Source organism: Protopterus annectens, chromosome 7.part1 (genome assembly GCF_019279795.1).
Source record: "Protopterus annectens isolate FY-2018-M chromosome 7.part1, PAN1.0, whole genome shotgun sequence".
Lineage (NCBI taxonomy): Eukaryota > Metazoa > Chordata > Ceratodontiformes > Protopteridae > Protopterus > Protopterus annectens.
The window spans coordinates 505,614,771-505,637,115 of record NC_056740.1 but is presented as its reverse complement, the minus strand read 5'-3'; the positions used below and the strand labels follow the sequence as shown (position 1 = coordinate 505,637,115).

The 22,345-nt window shown below is 38.3% G+C and overlaps 1 protein-coding gene across 1 annotated transcript in view; it reads left to right on the top strand.

The window, feature by feature from the left end:
- Window positions 1–22,345, top strand: part of WDR72 (WD repeat domain 72) — a 2,139,079-nt gene that overhangs the window by 5,550 nt on the left and 2,111,184 nt on the right. The window lies entirely within an intron of this gene.

Below are 22,345 nucleotides of genomic sequence, written 5' to 3'. Positions count from 1 at the left end.
ATAGAGAGTAGTAAGTGTGAGTCTGGAGGGATGGGTGTACTTCAGTAAACCAAAATATCACTTACCCGAAACTCATATACCTGAGACGAAAAGGCTGACAGCATGAGAACACTGACATCCAGGAACACCGACTTACCACTCCAGGCAAGTAAACACTTGGCCATCCTGAAAAAATAACAAAACTAAATGAAACCAAACCCACCACCTCCTATGTGAGGGTCTGCGCCCATATAACCGCCTAACTAAATATACCAACTCCGAGATCGCAGTACCAAGGGGGTAAGGGGCAAAGTTCAACCGGATGGCCAAGCGTTTACTTACCTGATGTGGTAAGTTGGTGTCCCGGGATGTGGTTGGTGTCTTGTGCTGTCAGCCTTTTCGTCTCAGTTATATGAGTTTCAGGTAAGTGATATTTCGGACTACTGAAGTAGACCCCCTAAAACACAACACAGATATGTTTTATAGTATGAAGCTTTCCTTAGCATTATTTTATTTTATTTATAACCACAGGTTTTTGGAAGCACATAAACCAATTAATATGGAAAAACAAGCAAAAAATAAATAAATAAATAAATACGTAACTCTTCAAATGGCAACTCCTTTCATGTATTCTCATGGGATCTCATGCATTTCTAATAGTGTTGCTTTTTCAGGTAGACAGTTGCAGTTCCCTACCTCACATTCTGTGAAATAATGCTTCATAATCTTTCTCCTGAGTCTTTGGATCTGAATGCCACAAGTTAATTAAAATGTTAATCAGCACTATTCTTTATATAACAACTAATAAAGAGGGCAAGAAATAAAGGATTTGTTTTTGCATGACTTTAAGCTTGTAGTTAATATGCCGATGCAACTAGCAGAACAGTACATAAAGAAGAGTATTTCTCAAAAATACCTCACCTCTGAGCCAGCTCGCTAATGTAGTGATACAACACAAATGATTCTGGTTGCTGAGAAATCCCCACCTATTTGTTCCTTGTGGAAATATATTATTGCTTAGCTGCACCCTACCTGGGACAGGTGGTGTTCATCTTTAGAGGTATAATCAGCAGTTAAAAGTACACCAGGCTTGTTAGGGAATATAGGTTCATAGGTTCATAGGTTGGTACTAGGCTATCAGCCCTATGGCCTATACAAGCCTAGCCATAACAATTCCCTGGCTATTTCTTCCCACATTATTTACTTTCCTGGACCCCTGTCTAGCAGGGCGACTGACGTGATCCCTGGGGTGAATTTCCTTTCTCCCATCCAATCGTCAATGTTCCTCTTGAAGAGGTCCAAAGAGGCACTCTGCTTGACATGTATGGGCAATCTATTCCAGAGTCTGGGGAGTCTCTGGGTCAGGAACCTATCCCTCCAGCATGTTTTGTTTATTGTGATGACAAGGTTTAGATCCCTGGAGCATGAACAGCAACGCACATATAATTAATAAATACCATCCACAAATGGAGAGAAATGGTCGCCTAAAGTGTCTTCTGGACAGATGACAAAAAGGACAACATTAATGTGATATATTGGGTGGATAAAAAAACAGTACAAGGTTCACAAGAAAAGCAGTTGCATGAGAGAAACAAGTATGCATTACCATTAAGAAAAATATTTACTTTATGAGAAACACCATACCTCTAATTTTAAGCTACATTTGCTAAATAATAAGTCCCATATCTGCTGCCAATATCAGATCAGAGTCAGAATACTTTGACTTAGTTTCATCATTTTAGATGTATACTTACATGGGCCGCTTGACTTTGTAGGCATATCTGCAGTATTTTCAATATCCCACCATGTCACATGTAGCACATAGCTAGTTTTAAGCATCAAAGAACTATGTTGCTGCTAAGGACACCCATACCACTAACTGGAAGAGATCATGTTATGCATTTGTTACATCTTTGCATAACTACAAATTGTGCAAGATTTTCAATAGATGCTTTAGTCAAAGATGGTATCAATCCTTTAAATACAAAGATATAATGGTACAATGTACACAAGGTAAATTCAAGGCACCTGATTGGCTAATAAGCTGCGGGCATCATGATGCCACTGCTCCATAAAATTATTGTGTCTAAGGCAACCACAGGGGGAAGGACAATGATATCATTACTAGACATGGTTATTATGTAACAATGCAGCAATCCAAGGTTCATTATTCTTATGTAATAATGTCAGTCAGTCTTGGCAGGTTATAACACTTGTCTCAGCTCAATGTTTTTACTCACCCAAGAACTGGCATTATTACTTTGTTAAGTTTTTGTGTGTTTTTACTTATTTATGAATGTGTTTACCAGGTAGAAAAAAGGAATATCACTATTTTATTTATGTCTTAGGCAAGGAAAAACAAATATGCAGTCACGGCAACTAGTCCTGTTCATACGTAATACTGCCACACATCTATTCAATACCTTAACCTCTTTACACCTAAAACACGAACAGAATAAGATAAAAAAAGCTGGAAAACATTTACACATTAACTGTAATGAACAAATTGTGAAGAACTTATGTCTATAACACACCCAGAGAGATCATGGAAATAAAGTGACAGCTAAAACGGAGAAAGCTTTCCTGCTCACAGTGGGTCAATGGACTAGACTATGGAGATGATTTCTAGGGGAGGTAGAGAGGTGAAGTCAGAGAAGCAGGGTGCAAAAAGGCCAATAATTTATGTGAAAGAGTTTGAATAAGAGTGACTAGAAGAAGCAAGCAAATCATATAGAAACAGGAACGTTAGATTACACAATATTACATCTTAAAATCTGGTAGAAATTTAATGAAGTGTATTACCTGTTTCCCTAGGACTGAGACATCATGGTGTTACTGGCAGAAGCAATTCTAATGTGACAGAGTTAAGCAATAGAATCAGGACACATTTTCCAAGTCTTCCAGGGAGAGGAGATTGCTGATGTTGCAGGCAGTACTCAGTTGATTGTTTGTTGCACAGTAAAGGATATCACTGTAAAGGGCTACAAAGTGAGTGAGATCCAACCTTAAACCAATTTATTAAAAACCTGTCACATTTTAAGGGAAGTAGTTTGTTATAGAATGGTACACCACTTGTAGGAGATAGTTCACAGTCTGGAAGCCATAACAACTAACTTGCCCTTACAAATGGAGTATTTCATCTTAGCAATATTTTTAATAACCAGGTGTCACAGGAAAGAAACCCTATAGTTTGCTAACTGATGCTGCCATTTGTCTGTTATAAATAGCACCAAGTCATGATAATCCATATATATCGAGAGGGAGTGAGAGAGAGAAAACTTCCCTGATATGTCTCTGTGTAGAAGAAAGGGGCAGAGTTGCAGCTTTCATGGAGCTGATGCCTAAACCAGCCCATATCATCAACAATCAGGTTAAAATTTCATTAGATTTGATAATGGTATTTAGTATGAGACAGAACAAGAGGACATTTAAATATCAGTAAAAGGGAACAAGTCATTTTGCCTTTGTCCATGCTCTTAAAAACATGATTAATAGAAAAAGGTAGAAGTGATGGGGCTGTGGCCTTCTCTAAATGTACGCAACAAATCATAAAGTAGAACGTAACTGAAGAAGTTATGTCAGTTAGCAAGCTGCCATTCAAGACCTTTGGGCACCATGGGAAAATGGGGAAATGTAATAATTAAAAGATCATGCTGGCATGGTAAACAGATGGGGAGACAATAATGCAATTCAGTTCTACTCAGTAACACAGTCTCTGTCCTGCTGTATTGCTTGAATAAAATCCTGCCTCATGCTTAAAAATAAATATAAATGATTTGTAGTCCATCCAAAAATGTATGTGGGATCTTTTACAGTCACCTGTGTTACCACCAACTCAAGCAGATGGGACCTCCATTTAATGGCTTATCCGAAGGACCGCACACTCAGGAGTGCAGCACCCCCCCCCCACCCCATGTTGCACTGCAGTTCCAGCAATTTTGCCTGGCATGAGAACTGAACCCAGAACCTTCTAGTCATCTAGTAGGGAAAAAAGTGTACTACCTATTCAGCTGCTGACCTTTACTGATTCTTGTTGAACCTTCAGAATTTTCTAGACTTGCGGAACTCCATGCCTGTTTTTGTTCTAATGAAGATAGCAGGCTCATTACAATACCTTAGAGCTTTCACATTCATAAGCTGGCCTTGGTTGGAGAACTGCTGGGAGAGAAACTATAAGAAAAGAAAAGTATTGTATCAGTCTATGACTTAGAAAACAATGACAAAAAATAATGCTTAAGATTTGTCAAGTGTAAACTTGAGAAAAAAAGTTGTTTCCCCTCTATTTATCTTACAGAATTATCCAAATAAAAATATAAAATGAATGTATAAGAATAGATAAATTAATTAATTGTATTTATTATGCTGAAAAAAGGGAGTTGTGCATGGAAAGAAGTAATTATATAACAGGGCGCATGAGGATTTAAAAAAAAAACAGTGATTAAATTGACACGGTATTGTATGGTGATCTGGACTGGCAGTCATTGTTTATTTGTAGTGAGGCTGAGTAAACAATAAATATTGCCTCCAGCTATGAAATATTCCAACAGGTAAGCAAGCAAAAGCATTTTTAAGATTTACTCTGCTGTTAGTAGGTCTTACAAGGCACCAAATAAAACACCTAAGTGAGCCAAAGCAACAAAATGTTTATTTAATATCATTTACCAGGCAAAAGTAAAAAAGCATTTCACAAGTCTTAACAATAAAAATATGATAATGCATTTTAGAGAAATGGAGAACAGTCCTTTCATAGATTTATTCATAAGTTAGGCCCCAGTCTCACATATAGAATAATTTTAAACATAGGTTTGTCTGAATCTTACTTGATGAAGGAAGCAAAATAAAACTGATCACCTAACAAAATAGTTGGCGAACAGTTAAAATTAAAAAGACAAATATACTGATCTTTTTTATGCTGAGGGTTTACCACCATGCACACCCTTCCACACATGCACATATTTGCCATAATGAGCCTCACACACAAACATACACACAAATAATTTTAACATGAATATCAGCATTGTCATATAAAATATGGCTGAAAAACATTTGAAAATTATCATCTTTGTTACGTTCCTTCTCATCAAATCCTGTACTCAACAGACCAATGTCTGGCAGTTGGCATAGGGGATTAATGTTATGAGCTGTAAATAAGCTATTTCTTATGGTAAAAGGTTTGATTCCTTAGCCTACTATATGTTGTTGTGTCTTTCGGCTTTTCCCGGTTAGGGGTCACCACAGTGGATCTCCGGTCTGCTAATGATTGGCAGTAGATTTTTACATGCCGAGTTGTCAGCCCTGATGCACAACCTTCAATGAAAGTACACCCATTCACGCATGTCTCCAGACAGAAGACGCTCTAACTGAGAATCGAATGGGACAACGTCTTACTGTGAGGTGACAGCGCTACCGCAGCATCACCACCGCAGTACCCTTAGCCTTAGCCTACTATATGACTTTAAACTAATACCTTAACCAGGCAGTGCTTTGAGGGGAAATTGATGAACTGGAGCTAGGATTATCACTGGTTTCTTTGAATGCATTCATAGTAGCTACCTATAATCAGTCTCAGTCTTGGGTTTGGAAGTTTTATCCCTTGTATCAACAAATAATATGGCAATTTTCAACCTTTCAAAATATTCATTGTATTCTGTAATTCTTTACCATGGAACATATACTTGAAAGCTTTAGGGTAATCTTCTGAAAATAGTTGGACATTCCCTGTTAACAATTGTAAATAAAAACATTATTCTATAAGCAAGGTTCTACCAAGCACTCCAAATCCCAAGCATAGTACCCACATTTATGTGAAGGAATAACGGTCTTCAGTTAGCACAGAGGAGTCCTGCTCTGTGTTTTTAATAAACTACTTCCTTTAGCCCAAACATTATGGAGTTTGATTGCTTCCATCTCAATTTGCCTACAGTATGACTCTGAGCAGGGAACTTAATCAGACTTACCTGGCTGACGCAGAAAAAAAGAGATGAGCTTCTTAGTCTGGCAGTTAGCACAGGTTATTAAGGCAATGAGCGGTTTCCAGTAAACTAATGTTTGAGTCCCTTAACTGCAATCTGCCCACTGTATGATTCTGAGCAAGTATCTTAAGCCACCAAAGTTCTGTAGCAGTTGAAGACGTGGACCAGGCTTCTTAATGGTATACTTCACCACATGCTTAGTAAAGAATGAAGACAGCATGTTTAATTCTAAGTTTCATTAGTAAAGGTTTTTGAATTAATGTACTTATCCAAAAGTCATTGTATGGAGCAGAAACTGCATATTTTCCCAAGTAAGTTGTTTGTTCCCACTCCAGGGATCAGTTCAGTCCTGCAGTAGGGGATCATGGTAATGACAAGGGTGACATAGTGGTCCACCGGTCCCAGAAGGAAAATTCAGTAGCAATTGTGTCAACACCTTCCCATCACATGATCCAGATAATGAACAGAAAATTGTAAGGACTTTAACCTGTTGCATCCCCAGCACAGCACACCTGGTCTCTCTGATAGTCTATCTAAGTCTATCTAACAGTGTTCATTCTATCATCCTGGGTTTGACTCCTTCAGACTCCACTTGTAAACTATCTTAACTCTATGGAAGCCACCTAACCAGGCATTGATCCTTAATCACTCCTGAAAAGACAACATTTGCCTTGTTGAAGCAATTAAATAAAATAGTGCTGGGCTTAATAGCACTTTAAAATTTTGAGATACTTCCACAGAAATAGGTAAAAGTAAACTGGTACAAATGCAGTATTCTATTTCTGTTTTATCTCTGTTAATGCTAAATTGTCCTCTCTGACTTCTCTGCCATCAAGTTTCAGAACAAGGCTTTTATTTTTGCTTATGATTTGATTTCACACAAAGAATCTAATCTACATCTAAATATTATTACTTACACTGTCCATAATGAATTTATTTGGTTACAGACAACAACTTACTTCTAAATCAGAATTAGAAACTCCATCCTGTTTGAGAAAATCAGATATAAGACTATCCCTTCCCATATGTGTTCTGATATGTACTAACTGTAGTGCCTTTCTTAAATTGAGAATAATTCAGCTGCTTAGTACTAAAGTCCCTGTTGCAATATTGAGTATCATATAGACTTCTTAGAGAAGACTTATGCGTGGCTTACAGAGTAATCTCAGACCCAAACCTAATGAATTTGCTGCACATCTGTAAATCAAACGGGACTAGAGCTGCCCATTCCAGGGACTTAAATATGGCCTGTGACTTGAACAGGATGTGCTGGAAGGACAGATTTGTCTTCCATTGAATGATGCATCTTTGGAATAGGCTGCCAGTTCATATGAAGTAGAATATAGGAGCCTGGACAAGTGGATGGAGCACTGTAAATTCTTACCCGGGATAGTGCCCACAACCGTCCTGATCATGGGCAGTCATCACTGAACTAAATTGACTAGAATATCTATGTTATTACATTGCAATGAAATGGCTGGACTTGAAATGACCTCTGGGTCGATAGTCTATTAAGCTCTTATGATCCTATACTTGGCATATCTGATACTTTGTTATAAATGTCATTGCCATATGTAACTATTGGTTTTAAAAGAGGGAGGACAGAAAGGTCCTATAACATACTGTTGATGTAAGGAGGGCACTTGTCCACTTAACAGAATAGTTCACACTGTCTTTCCTTCTCTTTGTTTGATTTTTTTTTATACTGTCAGTCTAGTCCTTTTGGTGGTGCTGCGGTAGCGTTGTCGCCTCACAGTAAGACATTGTCCTGTTCGATTCTCAGCTAATGCGTCTTCTGTGTGGAGACATGCGTGAATGGGCGTAACTTCGTTGAAGGTTGTGCATCAGGGCTGGCAACTCGGTACGTAAAAATCTACTGCCAATCATTAGTGGACTGGAGTTCCACTGTGGCGACCCCTAACCGGGAAAAGCCGAAAGATGCAACAAGTCTAGTCCTTCTCCATACGGACAAAGGTACTGTTCTTTGTCCTTGTCTACTTTCTCTACCACATACCTCTCAACTGTACAGGTTTTTGCAGAATGCTGAGACTTTTTGCCTCATATTTTTGGTGTATTCCTCCTAACATCTGTTCCTTTTTGGCAAATAGCTGAGGGTTGAAGTCATTAAATAATGACAAACATTTGGGTTTAAGAGTCCACATCCTTCAGAAAATTCACGCTAATGCAAAACCTATTATTCTATCAACTTTCTAAGTTTGTAAGAGCAATATTTAAAATCTGTCCCTATTTGTCCTCCCATCATTTTAGTCTTTGTCCAGATTTTTTGCTCTAAGAGGTTGAGAGGTATACTCTACCACTTCTCTTTAAGCTATGTACCTTTCATTTATGATTACTAAGTTATTGGTCTCTGGGCATCCTTTTGAGCTTCTGTTTTATTAAAAGATATCATTTCAGAGAGCTTGTTGACTAGACTGCCTGCAGTATTGCTTATTACTTACTATTTTCTTTCTGAATTATTTTAGATTTCTCAGTGTATTTTCTCAGTGTCTTAATTGTTTTCTATTTCCTCTACCCTTTCCATACACATTTTTGTTTACTACACTAACCAACCTGTTTTTTCATTAAGGAAGTGTAGACGTTTTCATATCTTTTCAGTGTTTTACTTGCTAATGAAGATTTTATATTTGTACTGCATGGCCCTGGCTCCCCTCCTGGAAAAGTGGGGACCATCATACAAGTGTATAAAGTTATATCATTCTATTAAAATCAAACACAAGGCTCTGTTATAGTTGCAGTATGAAAACAAGGCTCCATTACGAGCACTCAATAGATACTAACCACTTCAACGAATATTACTGGGCACTCTGACTTAACTACATACCCTCTCACCCCATAATTTAGATTCTTTCTTCTGGATTGCTCTGTATCCATTCCAAAGACAGACTTCAGTCAGTAAGGGAATAGGGACATCTGACTTTGGGCAATGTATAGCTGCAATTCTGATTCAGTCTGTGATGTCCAGTGATGTCACTAGACAGGCACATTCTCATGTAGTTACCTCCCCCACCAATTATTTCATTATAAACTTGGGGAAACTCCATGCCATACTTCCGTGGGCATTTACTGTTTCTTCTCCAATTATCTTGCATTTTTCTCCTTTGTTTCTACTCTGATTCATTCATTCTATAGAACAAGTCGCTTGTGCTGGAATGAGGTATGAAACATACTCTGGAACAGGCTACCCATCTATGTCAAGCAAAGTTCTTCATTAGCACTCTTCAAGAAAAATCTTGATGAGTGGATGGGAAATAGGAAATACACCCTGGGGATCACTTCTGTGTCTCTGCTCGACAATGGCACAGGAAAATAACTTTCTTGGGTGGCGTAAGCCAGGGAACCTTGTTGGCTAGGCTTACGTAGGCCCTTGGGCTGATAGCCTAGTACCTACCTATGAACTTATGAACCTATAAGCTACTGCCTGATATTAAGTTAGAGAATTAACAAAGACTAACAATCTTAACAGCTATCATAAAGAGGTTTCCTAAGCAATTACCAAAGAAACTCAGGGTATGAAGATGCAACTTTTTGCAACAAATATGATACCACATACAGTTTTTAAACTATGTCATCTTGTGTCTCACCCCCCAGCACACACCCCTGACACGCACCCCTGACATAACTACTTTACTGAGAAGTAAGTTGATATTCGCATTAAGTCATTGTTAGATCTATGAAAACTACACCAATAACACGACTTTTAAATGTGGCATTGTTTATAGAAACTTTTCAACATAAGGACAGCAGATATGATAGTAACATACATTTTATAGCTAGGTCAGCTGCTTTAGAAGGAACACAGCATAAGTAGAGCGGAAAGGTTCTTGGGCATATGGATCTCAAACAGATGTACGAGTGCAGATAGAACAGCTAAAATAAGTTAATAGTGTGTCTACAGTTTTCTTTTTGAAGATGGTTGAGAAATATACAGTTTTCCTGACATGTAGACTCATATTAACCAGAATAGACAGAATGAAAATATGCACATGTGACATAGTTATTAATGACAATGAGCAGAAGTAACTTGGGCACAGACTTATTTATGTATCTTTTGATCTTCTATTTGAAACAGTGGCCTGGTAATCATTTACTAGAAACAAATAAATATTATCTTGGTAGAGGAACACGTGCATACAGTCTAGGGAGTGTCAGCAAGGGAAATGAAGAAAAATACAAAAGCTTAGAGAGCTGAATGATGGTAGTAGATTGGGGAATAATAAAGTAATTACTGCAGGCCTCACCAGATTACCATCATATCCTTAAGGTGAAGGAGGGTGTAGTTAGTACCATTTGGTATAAGAGGAAACCAGAGACACCCACACAGATACTGTATTAGGAGGACACGTAGACTCCATGTAGGCAGGGACCAGAAGTGAGGTTAGAACTCGAGCCCTTTCAACTTGCAGTCAGAAAATTTAACAATGCCAGTTCACAGAGCTTTTTTCTTCATTTATTTATGAATGAAAGGATTGCAAATCAGCTGGAAAACTAGATATTTTGTCGCCAAACCAGTTTTTCTCACACACTTTCAAAAAGGTAATGAATCTGATTATAAAGCCAGCATTTCCCTGTAGTCAAGCATAATGGTTCTCTGAGGCCAGAAAGATGAAGTGCTGAAAGACTGATAAGAAATGGAATACCTCGTTCCAGTCTTGAGCACCTAATTGTTAAGGGTGATTGTGTTTTAAAACTTTTATTACTTTTATTCAGCTACCCTTTGTTGATTGAGTTAGTCCCTTTACGCTTGTGGCCTCTTTACAGGGAAGACACAAGGTGGAGTTCACACTACTATAGTTGGTGTTGCTAAATGTCACATGTAAAAGTGAAGACTAATGCAAACTGCCAATACATAACACACCTTAGGGTACTGCATGCTTTGATCTGAACCATACTTGAGGGCTAAGTAAGTATATCCACTCTCATAAACAGATCAATTGTTGAAAACTATGTGCCCAAACTCTGGAAAATATCCTATGTTACACCCATACATAAAGGCGGGACCTCCACTGAACTTAATAACTGCAGACCCATTGCTTTACGCTCCCCCCCTGGCCAAAATCCTAGAAAAATGCATCCATACCCAGGTGCTAAAATATCTCCTAGACAGCAACATCCTGTCACCTACTCAGCATGGTTTCAAACCTGCCCATAATACAACTACAGCCCTCCTCTGCTTCACAGACACAGTAAACCGTCTCAAAAACGAAGGCCTGCAGGTGTCAACTCTTTTTTTGGATATGTCCAAAGCATTTGACACAGTCTTGCACCAAATCCTGCTAAACAAACTAAACCAATATCACCTATCAAATTCCACTTTTACCTGCTTCCAAAAGCTACTTAACTGACAGGTACCAAGCTGTGAAATGGGAAAATTCTCTCTCTCCTCAGCTGCCCATAACTATAGGAGTCCCCAGGATTCTATCTTAGGACCACTACTATTCACAATCTTCACAAATGACCTCCATACCTCCACACAGCATGCATCTATCATTCAGTATGCTGATGGCACTACCTTAATCTGTGCTACACAAAACATTCCCACCCTCCTGCAAACAACTCAACTAGTATTCTCTGACGTTGAAAACTACCTTGCCAAAGCCCAACTTATCCTCAATCCAAAGAAAACTCAGCTTATGATTATAACCAGTTCTAACAAAAACACTGATAGCAGTCAGTTCACTATCTACTCCACAAATGATACTCCAATCGCTCCAGTGGCACAGGCTAAGCTATTGGGAATAACCATAGACTCCCACCTAAAATTTGATAGTCATCTCAACTAAACTATTAAAAAAGTACATGCCAAACTGGGATCACTCTACCGTATCAAACCATTTCTTACCAACAACACAAGATAAGCCACTGCTCACTGTCAACTTCTATCCACCCTATTCTATGCATCTCCCATTCTGACTAATCTCAACAAAACTGAACTAAGCAAAATGGAAGCCTGCTATAACAGAATTGCCCGCTTTGCTGCAAATTGCTCATATAGAACTCATTACTGTACTGCTTTGAGACAGCTCCACTGGCTTGAACTGCCCAACCTCCTAACCTACAATCAGCTCTGCCTCTGTCATTTCATCTATTACCTCCCTAATAAGTGACCTGCCCTTAAAAACCTAGTACAACATCACTCAGCCAAAAGGCCTCTTAGATCATCAAACAATCTACTACTAGAAGTCATCAACAGCTTCAATAGCTTTGGAGATGCGCTATATAGTAGTTCAGTGGCTAAAAAATGGAAATCTGTCCCTACTGGCATTCAAAACACATCATCCAAAGCCTCCTTTAAAGACCTCATCAGGCAACATCACAAGCAAAGTTGGCAGTGCTATGATTGCTCCCCAGGCTACAGAAAGCGGATAAGGTACACATACTAAACCTAGAGTACTTGATAATAGTTTTCAGTCTTACTCACAAACACTGGCTAATCTACAGTGTATGTACTGTACCTGTGTACTATGTATGTATTCTACCTATGTTCCAAATTTCAGCTGTACACCACAAATCTATTAAATACGTTTATTTTTAAATAAAAATGTTTTGTTTGTTCTCGCCACTGTAAATGCTGATGTGCTGCATACCACTGTAAAAACATGTCTGTTGTAATTTGTGTGTATACTGATCATGTCTAAATAACTAAATGTATCTGTAATTTTTCTGTGTGGAGCTTTTCTCCCCGGGCCTCTGCTGTATAAGGGCCTTTTTGTCTCAGTCAGACACCCCCTGGTTAACATATGTAAAATAAAATAAAATAAAAAATAAATAAAATAAATATCAATGTATGTGTAGATTTATGACCATTCATTGAGCTTCCTGGTGCAAATATTGGTGCTGAATGGCTTACAAATGATGGCACCCATTAGAAAAATTATAGTAAAGTATAGGAGTTTCGTATCAATGAAAAAATCAATAAGTAGAATATTGAAAAAGATATTGCAGGGATGGAAGCACACTGCACCATCCATATGAGGAGTTATGCTTCCATTGTCCCCCTCCTAACCTAATTATGGTACAATATGTAGTTGCTAGGCACATAGTTCTGAAGCAGTCCTACTTAACACATATTATTTATACATGCATGTATGCAAGTTAGTTAATTATATATACTTAATTATATTTTTTCTTGACTGGCTTAGTCCCTCTAGGCCAGTGACCTGTTTCATGGGGAGACATGAGGTGTCATTAATGGTGATTAGGATAATTTATTTTTGTGTCCAGTGCAAAGATGCATTTAAGGAGTTTATCTGGACAACAATGGTGCCCTTCTGTAGTATATATGCAAAAAATATTTTGCAAAAGTAGTTTATGTACCATTTGAAGGCAAGTTTATTTTGATCCTGAAGCAAAATTGTGTTTGCCTTGGACAGTTGCAGCATTTTTGTGCCATGAAACACAAAATAGAGAGAAACTGTGTGTGTGTGTGTGTGTGTGTGTGTGTGTGTGTGTGTGTGTGTGTATATATATATATATATATATATATATATATATATATATATGTATGTGTATATATATATATATATATATATATATATATATATATATATATATATATATATATACATATATATATATATGTGTGTGTGTGTGTATTATGTATGTATGTGTGTGTGCATTATCTATGTATTTACCCACACATGTACACACCCAACATGTATTTATCAATGTGCATACTACTATGCATGTATGTATGTACGTATGTACACATTTATATATTTTTGTGTGGGCGCAACCAGAGTTGTTGGTTTATTCTTGGTAACAGATAACATTCTATTTTCTTGAGCTGTAATCCTGGCAGTTAAATCATTGCTTGTTAAGTGTAACTTCCAGTCATTATCATGATTTTGTTATATTTTTAATTTATTGATATATAAGCACAAGTAAAACAGACTCTAAATATAGAGCTCAGAATAAAGTAAACTACTTGTTCACAAGCAACAAATATAAGAGGGCATACATGTTTAAGTAGTGAGCATTCTGCCTAAAATGCTAACTCTGGGATTCATTAACAACCTCACTGCAGGCTGCTAAAAAGTCACTGCTGCCATGCAGCAGTATTTTGTCATTATTGTCTAATTTACATATCTCTGAATTGCAGATCAGTACTTCCTAAGCAAGGTAACTGTGGTAACCACATTGTGCAAGCACAGCCATCCTCCCCACCCCTCAATTACTCTCTCAAACACACAAGTACACATTCAACCACACATTGCAATCCCTCTTACCTTCCCTGCATTGATTGAACATCACTGATGTCTCCTTTTCTGGCTTTAGCCCGTCACAGAAGGTCACAATCCCAAGTCATATCTCTAGGTCCTTGGTGTCTAGTGGTTTCCACCTCACCTGACACCCTTACTGTTTGTAGTGCTATTACAACACATGACATTAGAGTAATCCCCGTGTGTCTAGTGGGTCTCCCCACCCCACAATTCCCTTATTGCTTGTAGAGCCATTACAACACATGGCATAGTAATCCCTGGTGTCTAGTAATTCCACCCCTGATACCTATTCCATTTTAAGTGTCATTACAGCACAGAGAATCTTTCCTGGTGTCTAGTGTTCCCCTGCTCCCCATACTAGTTTAGCTGACATTACATCATAGGAATAGCATCTACAGTACATGATGTTTCACCTGATCTCCATTTTGGTATAAGTACTGTTATGGTGCAGAGTGTCTTCCTTTGTGATTAGTGTTACCCTGATCCCTGTATTGGTTTAAGTGCCATTATGGCATGGGAATAGCATCAATGGTAAGCAGTGTTTGCCCTGACCCCCATATCGGTATAAGTGCTGTTATAGTATAGAGAGTCTTATATGGTGTCTAGTGTTGTCCCAGATCCCTGTACTGGTATAACTGCCATTCAATCTTTCTTAGTGTGTAGTGTCCCCCCTCAATCCCTTCCATTGAACATTCCCTGGTGGTCACTGTCCTCCACCCAACGTTGTGGACTTTGGTCATTAGTCTAGAGGTCTGTGGATGAATGAAGTCTACTCCAATCCACACACACACACACACACACACACACACACACACACACACACACACACATGTGCGCGCCCACACGTGCACACACACACACACACACACACACACACACATATATATATATATATAAACACAGTTCCCTACATCTCATGGTGACCTTCATGAATCACCCACCTGGACGTTTCATGAAAATGTCATATTTTCAAATAATTATATCAAGTTCTGAAACATACAATATTCCTTGGTTAGATATAAAATCAGAGCACAGATTGTAATGTGTTCTTCACACAGATGGCAAGATTCACCACTCAAGCTTCACTCATGAGGTGAATTTGTTAACTTCCATGCCTACGTCTTGAGCACATAACAATCTGGTTGTGATCAGAGACCCAGTCATAATCATCTGTATTATAGACCTTTAACAGCTGTTGTGATAGGCTATTGTTTTTTGTGAAAGTAAGCCTGAGCTTTTTTCTTCCACCGGTGATTCTTATGGTCTTACTATACATACATATATAAATATTATATTTCTCTCTCGATATATGGGAAATTTGCCCTTTACCCTCGGACGTATGATCTCAAAGTTGGTATATAAAATAAGCAGGGGTGTGGGGGTGCAACTGGGACTTTTTTTCTTTTTGTGCTCAGCATTCTGACTTTCATGTATTAGATGTTCAGTGGTTAGTGGTGCAATTTTATGACATTTCAATTAAATGTCATAAACCTATATGTGTGTGTATGTGTGTGTGTGTGTGTGTGTGTGTGTGTGTGTGTGTGTGTGTGTGTGTGTGTGTGTGTGTGTGTGTGTGTGTGATATACACAGTTTATTGTTAATGCAGTAGCATTAAAGACTTTTATGACTTATGTGTGTAGTTTCAGATAGTAGATTTAAGTTTTATTCGTACATGTAAAAACTCATAGAACATCTAGCAATTGCTTGGATTTAACATTAATGGATGTCCACAGACAATATTAATTACTAAATCTTTATTTAAAACCCCCACAAGTGTTAACAATTTTCTTCAGTATAATATCCCTGCAGCTGTAGATAAGCAGCTACTTCAGGAGGAAGACTTTCATGAATGAAGCAAGAGGAGATTGGGAGACTGATCATCGGAGAGGTGTAGCAGGGAAGACTGATCATCTGAGAGGTGTAGCAGGGGAGACTGGTCATTGGAGAGGTGTAGCAGTGGTAGTACTTAAGTGTTGTTCTAGACTGTGGTGGTGAAATGAGACCTGAGTCATAAGATTAAGCTTTCAATTTAGCAGTTAGTCTGTATCCTAGTCCTCAACCAATGTCATGAACTTTGTCAAAAGATTGTGAGGATAAAATCGCAGATAAAAATGGGAGAAATTAGTTTCCTTGCAGGGTAGCTGGGCTCTCTCTGTGTAATACAGTCATATGTCTGGCAGTTAGGGAGAATCTCTGTGTATAGCTACTGTTCCACTGAGGTGGGAGTAATTAGTTGGGATGGGTTGGGCACCTAGCAGGATGGTCTCTGGGTACTATCCACTCTCGGTTTAAGCCAAATTATTTTGACAATGCTCTATATTTATTCTTTTGGCTAAACTTTTTATGTGAATTTGCTTGATTTTAGCTCATGAAGTGGCAAGCAACAAATACATATTTTTAAATTTAATACCACAATTTAATACATTAAGTCCAAATGTAGTCACCACCAAAAACAGAACCAGGAGCAAAAACAGGAACAGAAATACGTAGAAGCAATCCAATACTTATTACAAACAATATTCTAGTGTCTCAGTGTAACAACCTTTACAAAATCTTACATATTTTTAACTTATTGTCTGTACTACCAGATAGTTCTTTTGGTCACTTAACTGAACAAGTTAAATATGTGAGAGAAAAACAGAGAGAGTTGAGAGGTCGACACTAGTATAGTGTAAGAGGAATGCAATAAATGTTTAGCTGAATGGACAAGGCCATCATGGCAGATGGCAGACCAACTTCAGTTTGCAGAAAAAAGGTTTTAATCTAGTAGCACTACTGCAAAAAACATTAACTAGAAAATAAACCACAGTTAAGGGCAGGGGTGTCTCATGCTATCGGACTGCAGGACTGCATTCCCCCCCCATCTATAAAATGAAAGAAAAATTATTTTAAAAATAATTAGCGAAGTCCTAAAACTTGAACTGCACATGCGTGCTCGGCGAGTTCTGGGTTTCTGTAAATCTAGACTGCTGTTAAACCAGTCTGGATTATGAATGCCCACAAGTCTATGCAGTTTGTAACTGCATAGAATGGAAGAAGATCAGACTGCCACATCTGCAGTCACGTACATTGTGGATAGTTACTGAGTGGCTCTCACTGCTGTTTATAACAAGCAAGGGATGTCTCCAGGAACAAAGCTGCAAGGAATTATACAGGTACTTGTGTGTGTGTGTGTGTGTGTGTGTGTGTGTGTGTGTGTGTGTGTGTGTGTGTGTGTGTGTGTGCGTGTGCATATATACCTGGTGGCTAGAGTTACTCAGGCTCAAACCCTGTACCTTGAGTACAGGTAGCAAGAACCTGAATTCCCTACCCACTACCACTTGTGAAAGCTGTCCAGATTTTTGCCTCATATTTTTGTTCTGTTCTGTTCCTCATAAAATCTGTGGTTTTTGTAATCAGTGAAGGATTGAATTCACTAAATAATGACAGGCATTTGAATTTCAGACTTCATATTCTTCAGAAAATATATAGTAACACAAAATGTTTTATTCTAGCAATGTTCTATGTTTATAAGATCAATATTTGAATTTTGTCCCTATTTTTGGGACTGTATTCCCCCATTATTGGCTTTGTCCAGGTTTTTTGCCCTAATAGGTTGAGAGCTATTGTGAGAACTGAATTAATTGAATATGTTATAGGTTCATAGGTTAGTACTAGGCTAACTGCCAGGCTGTATTCCCTTATTGGCTTTTTCCAGTTTTTTTGTGCTAAGAGGTTAGGAGCTATGGTGAGAACTGAATTCACTAAATGATTGCCATTTAAGTTTCTGTTTTCCTATCTTTCAAGAAACAGCTGATTTGACATAGTGGTATGTTGCTCTGATTGTAGTGCACAGGGTTCTGGGTCCAAGACATGGCAGTGAAACACATGGTTGTAACACAACGTTTTATTCTAGCAACTTTCCAAGATTATACAAGCAATGTTTAAATGTGTCCCTGGTTTTTGGGTTTTTGTCCCCCCCCCAATAAGTTTTGGCTTTTTCCAGATTGCTTGTGCTGCATAGTTGAGAGATACAGCTGAGTGTCGAGTGGATTTTACAAGGAGCTGAGTACTTCAGGGGAAGAGACATGTAGTGCTACTTGTGGTGAGTCTGCTTGCATTGTTAATAACATAACAGGTTGAATACTTTTGATGCAGTAAGGCTGTGAGTTCTACTCCCACAGTATATAGATGCATTGCTGATACTGTTCTCTATTGCACTATTAAAGGGGCTGGATGTTGCAGACCTGAGAATGTCCTCTTTGGCAGAGATACCTAGCAACTATGAACCTGTTATTAGTTTGCCATCCATTCCCTATTGCAATATTACTAGCTTATCATTTTTATAATGCAACATAGGCAATCTATTCCTCAAGGGCAATAGGCACTTTATTTTTAGATGAAACAATGACATATAAAGTTGTTTTCTAGCAGCTACCTCTTCATTAGTTACAGAACTCTTTAATGTGGAATTATTTAGATGACTTTTACTTCTGCAGAGATTGTGCATATTTACTAATACTGGTGGACTGTAGAAGTTTGAGTAGACTTTTATGATGGCAATATTCTGAATTGGGCAGTATTGTCATTATTGGTGAATGCATTTTGTTTCATTGTTTACTGGAAAAATGTTCAAAACAATAAATTTAACTGTACTGTATTATGCAAGGAATATAATTTAATGCAATCAGGAAGGTGTTTATTGATTATCTGATCAGCTCAGGTATGCCCCCTCTCAGTTCTTGGTTGGATGTGTTTGATTAGGAGCCAGTTATAAATCAACTGTTTACAAGCACAAACTTTTTTTCTTACTGAATATTTTCACTGAATGAGTCTGAATGCTACTGAAAGTGATGAAGCCAGATTGAAGCAATCACTTCTCTTAGATCTTCGTTTTATTAGGGGGGTGGGGTAACTAAAACAAAAGCAGTCCTGGGTAAAGTGCCTCTTAAAAACAACAATGTAGATCCAAGAAATGACAAAAGAGGCAACACTACAGCAACACCACAGCTCGATGTAAGAGTTTAATGTAGACAAAATCCAAAATATGAGCACTTTCACTTTGCAAAGAATGTTTCATCAGACTTGTGGTTTGAGTTGAGTGCTGCTTGTTTTTTATATTTGCTTTTGACTGGCATTCCAGTAATGTATTTAAAAAGTAATTTATTTTTTCATGCCTCACAACCTTTTTGTTTCCATCTAGATATTAAGTAAGCTGTCATATAGCCAATGCATTGAAATAATGTTTTCTTCTCCACTTCATTTTGTCTTGATTGGACTCTCATAATGACAGTTTGGCACCCAGGGCACCACATTTAATTAAAGTCCCAGTTTTTGTGATTTTGAGCATAGCTCTCCCCCTTTCTAGTTGATCACACTCTTCCCATTGGTCCCACCCATTCAGCTGTCTCCTACAGCCCACCCCCCCAATGATTTGAAGTCACAAGCCACCACTGGTTAAGGGGTACAACAGTCAGTTGTCTGAGTAAATCATCTACAACCCATCTTGCTGTTCATCTACAGTCTATATGTGTGTGTGTGTGTGTGTGTGTGTGTGTTTGGTACAGGGTCTGGTGGAAATAAGAAATCATGCATCGTAAAAGTGCTGCTGAGCTTACAGAATGCTAACAGGTGGATTGTAAGATCATTACAGAGTAAGTCTGTGAAGCAAGTGGTCATACCAGCAGATTCCACATCTGTGCTGCATGATTGAATGTTTTGGTGTTTATATACAAGACCTTTGACAAAGCTTGGTTTATATGTATAGATAAAGGGATTTTTATCTACTACTTATAGAGGGTACCTCAATGAACTGAAGTAACAGAAATGGATTCAGCCATTGGTGTAAAACTAATGAAAGAAACATTTTGTAAAAAACAAGAAACAGCACTGTCTTTCATTCTGAGATATTTAGAAAAGCTGCTGTGGTCAAATATGCATAATTTGAAGACCTCAGAACTCAGGTTGTAGCTTTTTAGGTGTGCAGGTGCAACTTCTCTCATGCATGGACACAGGTAGAACATTTGGTAAAAGAAATTTCAATTTATTTTCAGAAAAAAAAGAAGTGATGAATCTTTGGGTACTTAAGGCCACTTTGGTAAATCTGTGTTTGTGTGAATGTTGATGTGTCTTATACTAAACTAGCATCATACAGGCATACACCCTAAGCAGCAAAGAGGCTAAGTGAAGAACAATTCTTGGCATGTAATTATTATATATTAAGTTTGTCAAAGAAACTTGACCAATCCCTTTAATGTTGCACTTAGCGTATCAGCTTCCATTTCATCACTGGACAGTTCAGTATTAATAATGTGAATGAATGTTGGAGTAAGACAGTTTATTCTGCACCTAGCAGTTAGCTGATCTTCCCTTTTTCTGTTACTGTTTATATGTACATATATATATATATATATATATATATATATGTGTGTGTGTGTGTGTGTGTGTGTGTGTGTGTGTGTGTGTGTGTGTGTGGTGCCCCAACACCTATCTGCTCTGCCTATATTGTGCCCTGGCAACAAAAGGTACCACCACTGACTGTGCACCATAAGTGTGCTACCCTTAACCCTGCTGCTGCCCCTAGCCTTAACCCTTCACATAAGCATATGAAAAAACTTTACGTGACGATGTTACTACAAGATAAACTTGTATATGAACTTCACATAAACATACAGAAAACTAGTCCTTACTCTACTCTTAACCCAGAAACCCTTTACATACACTCATATCCCTTATTCTGACCCTAACAGCAGACTCTTGTACCTACACACTCTGCTCACTAGTGCCAAAACTTTTGGTATATCAGAAAGCTCAGGTATCAAAAAAAAAAAAAAAAAAAGACAAGAAAAAGAAGAAAAAACTTAGCTTCATTCAAACAAAGCGCACACACCACAGGAACCATCAATTTTCTAACCATGGACATTACATCTGGCACTTGAAAAGAAGCACTTTTTGTCAAAAAGCACAGTACTAAACTCTAGTGGAGTGCAAGCACTTTCAACTGAGTTTAATACACACACACACATATTAATACAGTGATATCCATTACATCAGTCATGAATTAGTCAAATTTTACTTTGCAGCATTATTTTTCAACATTTTTCTTTTGAATATATCAATATTTGTACACTGCAGGTTGATGTATTTAAGTCACTGGATATGCTTTATTCACTTACACTGATAAATTGTCTGTGTTACGTGCTTTTCCCCAGATTGGCAGACAGTGGGGTAAGGGAATTTCTCTTTCTCCACTATTGTGCAATATCAGAGTTCATATATGAAAAGTATCAGGGGTAAGAGGGATGCAAAGGGGCTTGCTCCCTGAAAAACTGTGATACTTTGCCTGTATACTTTGTTTTAAGGGTTTAAATGGGTTCTATCAAACCATTGCATTTTGGTGTACTTTCTTCCTGTCCTCTGCATCATGCTCTTTCACGCCAACCGCCTGCATGTGCTCTTTCACCACATCCATAAACCTCATCTTAGGCCTTCCTCTTTTACTCTTACCTAGCAGCTCCATCCTTAGCATCCTTTTCCCAATATACCCAGCATCCCTCCTCAGCACACGTCCAAACCAACGCAATCTCGCCTCTCTTGCTTTGTCTCCAAACTGTCCAACCTGAGCTGACCCTCTAATATACTGATTCCTAATCCTGTCCATCCTAGTCACACCCAGTGCAAATCTGAACATCTTTAACTCTGCCACATCCAGCTCTGACTCCTGCCTTTTCGTCAATGCTACCGTCTCCAACCCATATAACATAGCTGGTCTCACTACTCTCTTGTAGACCTTCCCTTTCACTCTTATTGGTACCCGTCTGTCACAAATCACTCCTGACACTCTTCTCCACCCATTCCACCCTGTCTGTACTCTCTTCTTCACCTCTCTTCCACACTCACCATTACTCTGAACTGTTGATCCCAAGTACTTAAACTCATCCACCTTTACCAACTCTACTCCCTGCATCCTCACCATTCCTCTACCATCCCTCTCATTTACACACACATATTCTGTTTTAGCCGTGCTGACCTTCATTCCACTCCTCTCTAAAGCATATCTCCACCTCTCCAGGGTCTCCTCAAACTGGTCCCTGCTCTCACTACATATCACAATGTCATCTGCAAACATCATAGTCCACGGGGCCTCCTGTCTAATCTCATCTGTCAACCTGTCCA